The sequence below is a fragment of the Nuphar pumila genome, chromosome 13, assembly GCF_984573655.1.
Source record: "Nuphar pumila chromosome 13, dmNupPumi1.hap1.1, whole genome shotgun sequence".
Classification (NCBI taxonomy): Eukaryota; Viridiplantae; Streptophyta; class Magnoliopsida; order Nymphaeales; family Nymphaeaceae; genus Nuphar; species Nuphar pumila.
In genome coordinates, this window is record NC_143261.1 from 100,219,910 (window position 1) to 100,225,909 (window position 6,000).

Consider the following 6,000-nt stretch of genomic DNA (forward strand, 5'->3'; position numbering starts at 1 on the left):
CCTCCGTTGGTGCCTACAATAGAAGTGACTCAGCCTAGAGCCTAGTGGCAGGTAAGGGGGCGTGGAAAACTCTATGGTAAGGACTTTGAACTCTCTCCCCTAGGGCCTATGTTGGGTGTCAGCTTACGCATAGGAATTTTGTGTAAAACTCTATGGTAAGGAATTTAATTAGGTTGAATATTAAATTGTTCTTATTACTACCATACGATCTAATATAATGTTGTTAAATGTGTTGTAATTATGAATTTTGTGGGTTGTTGTGCGGCTGACCAGTGTTGCACATTTGTGTGCAAAATTATTCGATGTCTACTACTTTTGGTTGTATGCTTATGCATGAGAAACATGCTGCCAATAGCATGCTAGTGTTGTCCTATGTATGGGGGCAGCATAGCTACAACTTGGTAATTATGTTATGTATCCCAAGCATGCCTGAATTGGCAAAAGTATTTATTGGTTATGTATACTCATGCAAATAAATATCATGTTGGCATAGATGTGTATATCATGAACACGTGATTCTGAAGTGAGTTTTGTTGTTGCATTAACGTGATCATGTGCATGTTTGGATGTTATGCATGAGATGAATCATGAAAGCAAAATGCATGTTGCAAACAAGTGTTCAAATGCATATGTAAATTGTTTTACCTGTACATTCTTATCGTGTATGAATGAATGTGCATTGTGGACATGTTTGAATAATTGTGTGGTTATATGTTCACTGAGGATTCTTGCATAAGATACATCGATAGTTAGATGTAAACCACTGTAGGCCATGAGCATGTGTTGCTCTTAGATTTGTGAATATGCATTACAAAATTCATTTTGAAATTATTGGCTTTCCAAATTAATTGCACTGTTAAATTGTAATCGACCAAGGTCTCGTGTAGTGTTTTGCATGTTGATTTGCAAAGTGATTCTTTTATAAAGAATTTGACTTTTGATAAAAAAATAAAAAAGATAAATAATTTAATTAATATTTTTCTTTCTAAATGTCCCTTCACAATATGAGAATCCTGGATGGCGATTTTGGGGAAACTATGAGGATACTAAAACTCCATATGCGATTGTACTTCTGAACCCAATATGATGGTTCATCTCCCGGCCACGATTTTAAGAAGTTTTCAGCCACTTTGCTTGAGAGTGGTGTTGTAGACACAACTGTTGTTATTGGTATACCAAGAAAGTGACATTAGTGGATGTTGATTTTTCTGGTGTCCCGACATCAGATGTTTATTTCTAATATTCTAGTGGATGATGTTGATTCCTGATATCAATCGAGGAACAAATGTGAAACTAGTAATAAAATAAAAATTATGTGTTAAGCTACAACTGAGAACTTATCTTGAACTTCGGGAATTTACTGTACCCATTTTAAGTATCCGCATGTTTTAATGAAAAGTGAAGCTAAATTTGTATGCATTTAATAGAGACATGCATGCAAAAGAGAACTATGATAATAACTTAATAATTTATTCATGTACGTAAATTAGAATCATGCATATTTATTGTTCTGTATTAGTTCATGCATTCTTACTTATTTTGTTTCATGTAAGATATTATTGTTGCATGATAATTATTGTTAAATACATGAATGGTTAATTGAATGATGAGATTGTTGTAATTATGTTCCTTTGAAAATTTGCATGAATTTGATTTATGTTTTTTCTTGCCTATTTGAATTTTTAGAGGAATTTGTACAACGAATATTTGATTCATACCCAGTACTTCTTATGTTTTTCACAGAATCTGAAGCTCGGTGATGAGGATGACTGCCACAGGGAGCCTACAAGACTGCGTAACTTACTTCTGTTATTTTTGAATAGTGTGGCTCTAGGATTTTAAACTTTAATTTACTTCTGTTGTCAGACTTTGATTATTGATTAATAAAGTTAATTGTTTTGATTGGTTTGTTCAATATAAGATCCCTTGTGCTTTAGAATTTGGTCAAGTCTCTGAAGCCTTGGATCCTTGGGTTTTGGTTTCCGTAATTGTTTAAAAAAAATTCCACTTTTTAGTGAGGATGAGTTGGGGTCGTTACAAAAGTCTTGGGTCGATTTGAATCTATTTATATTTTGAATATTTATTTGTTACTTTGAATTCTTTTATATTTGATAAAAAAATGTAAGATAAGTTTTATATTTTCAGGAAGTTATTAGAATATGTAATTTGCTTAATTTGAAATTAGAAAAGTTTCAACTATTTATAAAGGAGGTATCTTTGCAATAAAATAGTTCATGGAGATATTGAAATCAATTAATTTTTAATTTATTCTCTGCTTTGCATTAAGTTTTTGTAATTTTCTACAATTTGTGGTTTGGTTAGAATTCCTTGTAAACCATATTTTCTATTTAGATCAGTTGTTATTAGAGCAAGATTTTTGCATCAATTTTATTGAGAGACATGCAGATTCGTCAAGCAAAACCTCGAGAGAGACATCAATCGATCACGTCTTACAACTATTCTGATTGACATTAAGCATGACCACTGACAAACAATGTCGCATGGCAGCCCGAGCATTCAAAGCATCAAAGAATAGTGCAGCCGCCATGACCACTGTCTCGACCCCTTTCATGTAGCTTTTCTTATACAGTTGTGCAAATGTTCCTGGGTGATCGCCAATTGGAACTAAGTAGTCAATCTTGCTACAATGGCCCCTGACTGTTTGTACTCCTCACCATTGACCATGCATCCCATTGTTGGCCACCCTATACCAATGCCTCCTCCTAACCTACCCAACCACCCATCTATAGAGCTCCACTCCCATATGGCAGCCTACCTTGTCGGCCTTCCACCTCCATTGTGTCCTCTTATTTCTCCACCAACATATCCTTCTTTCCTCCTGTTTTCCTCACTTCCCTCCTCTCAACCAACCCACCACTAAGAGTATAATATTCACAATTTTTTAATAAATATTTAAATGAGATATTTCAATTTTTTTGAAACATATTCTATAACTTTCAAGTTCATGGTTGCATTTGTATCAAAATTTCAAAAAAGGTTTTTATTTCGTCAAAAACAAAGTTGAAACGAGTTCAGGATATGCCCGACAAATTTTTAGGGGAAAATAATTATTTTTGAAAAGTTACGGGAAAAATTATGACCTGAGGGTCATAGTCATCCAAAATTGTGTTGACCAACTCAAGGACATGCCTATCATTAACTTTTGACTTAATGGCGCATGGGTACAATTTTTTTTAGGGATTTATGTGAAATTTTTATAATTATTAAAAGGTATTATGGACCTAGTTTTGTTAACTAGATTGAGATGTAGTTAGTGAAACTAGATCCCTACTAATAACTAACTAAATTGAAACTTCACTTGGAGTTGGATTGGATCCAACTGAGATCCAACCCAGATCCAAAGCCTATCCCTTAAAAGCCCACGGTTTTGCTTCCCCTTGTTTTAAAAATTTCCTCCACATGGCCTCACTCACTCTCCAAGTGGACCCCCACCCACTCCACATGTACACCCATTTTTCACCCCTTCCTTCCTATAAATACTACTCACACGAGCCCTCCCTTATCATCATTCCTTTCATTCTCATTCTCTCGCCCCCCTCTTGTTTGTGTGAGACCCTCCACCACCAAAGTGCATCTCTTTGGTGGTTTAACACCACCACCACCCATTTTTCTTCTTTCTTTGGGTACAAACCACCTTGTTGTCCCCATTTTTGCCACCTACTACCTTAGCTGCCACCAAGCCACCCACTACTAAGCTGTCACCTTCACCCTTGTTGCTCTTCTTCACACCACCATCAATCGCCATCTTCATTGGATTTTTGGAGCAGCCCACACATCCACCATTTGCTTCATTCACAACCACCACCATTCCACAATCTTGACTACCACTCCATTTGCCGCCACTCACTTCCACCACCATCTCCAACCACCGCATCACCATTGCCGCCCATTCCAGCTGATCACTGTGACGTTCAACTTGATTATTCAGGCCGCCCTTACCTGCACCATAACAACAAGAAACCGCTTTACCTTCATAGGTATTTTAGAGCTTCTTCATGTAGGTATTCTTACACTTATTGCTTAGGATTATATAAGATTAAAGTGTATATATATCTGTTTGTAATGCATACAATTATTATGCGATTTTTGCTAAAAATTCTCAGTTTTGAAAAAGAAAACCATGTTGTAAAACACAGGATCTGACTTCTGCAAGCCAGGGTACCCGAGGGTCGACCCTTGCATATGAAGAGTCAACCCATGCTATGAATGTCAACTCTTTTGAAAATGAGTTGACCCTTCTAAAGAAAGAGTCCACCCTTCTGAAGGAAGAGTTGACCCTTTTGAAAAAGAGTCATCCTTTTTTTTGTGAACCATCTCTTTTGAAAAAGGGTCAACCCCTTTTAAAAAGAGTCGACCCTTGCTAGAATTTTGTTGGTTTTTATAAAAACATGGATTCCCTTCTAACTATTTTACCTACACTTTTAAACATTGACTTAGGGTCAGCCCTTGCTCCCGTAGGGTCGACTCCTACTAAACCTTGGTTGTTGTTTCCCAACATGAACTCGTAAGGGTCGACCCTTACCTCTAATAGGTCGACCACTACTGAATGTGACCTTTATAATTGACCCATAAAAGGTAGACCCTTGTTTTTAAAAGGTCAACCCTATAATTTAATATTTGAAGAAGTCCCAGGTGGGTTAACCCCTGCTTCTTGGGAGTCAACTCTTACTGAATCTAGGACTTGAATACATATAATTCAACTCTTCTGAAAGAAGAGTCGACCTCCGTACTTGTGTATAGACTCTTCTAAGGAATAAGTCAACCCATGAGTATTGTGAGTTGACTATTATGAACAAGAATCAACCCTTGATCTTTGTGAGTTGACTTTTGAGTTGGAAGAGCTGACTCCTAGCTTGCAAAGACAACTTCTTTGACCCTGGATGCAGGTATATGATGATATGACCCTGAGTAAAGGATGTTTATACATGCTGGGCTATGCACATCAGTTTCAATTCATGTTGGAGCCTTTGGTTCAAGGAACCAAAATGAGGTCTCGATAGCTATAAGGTGTGGCATGTGTTTTGATATTGTAAGTCATGTAAGGCATGCATGTACCAATGTTAGCTCTATAACAAGCTTGAAGTTATGAAGAATCCTTGTGGGTTCAAAGATGCGCATATTCAACATACACCTAAATAAACAATGGTGTTGTCACTAGCGAGATGCTCGAATGGTTCAAGATACCAGAGCAAAAATGAATGGTTATGAGACAAACAACCCTCATAACCATTACGTCTAAACGTCTTATCTTAGAGAGGGTAAGCGACATAAACCTCAAGTGACACTCGATAGATTCATCTATCTTCTTTGTAATTTATGGGAGCAAGGCATACCAATGGGTCTTCATTCACTTGGAGGTTAGGAGACTGGGACTATCAATGTGTAATAAGTGATAGTACCCAACTGCTGCAGTTAGTTTAGGATGCATCCTAATTATTGTCTTTTATTTGTCAAGTGAAAACTCTTTCTTGACCACAGGCCGCTCGCTTGGACTCCCGTGCAGAAAGACCTTCAGATTATTTAAAATACCATAGCATAATAAACACCCGAAGTGTTTTGTTTTGTTTCAATGTCATGTCCACCGACGTACCCAACACACTTTTGCATTGAAAACATATTTAGACATATTAGATAAATATGTATACATGTTGCATGGTTTTTCATTCTACATATGTCAAATTAATAATTTTCATAAATATCTGAAATGTGATATATGTTTTAATGTTACATAATTCTTTGTAATTTTGGTGTATATACCTGTCAAGCTTTCACAAGTTTAACCTTTTAAAGAGGATTGTAGGTAAGGAATGACATGTTGAGCAGTGTAGGCTGAGATGTGAGGTAGGGTTGATGAACCAGGGCTTCTACGCTTATTTCATTTTTTTGATGTTTTGATAAGCATATTGTTATTCCTAAACTTTGGATTGGTTAACCTTGTATCATATTTTTGGAATGATAGTTGTTTTTGCTCAAATTAGT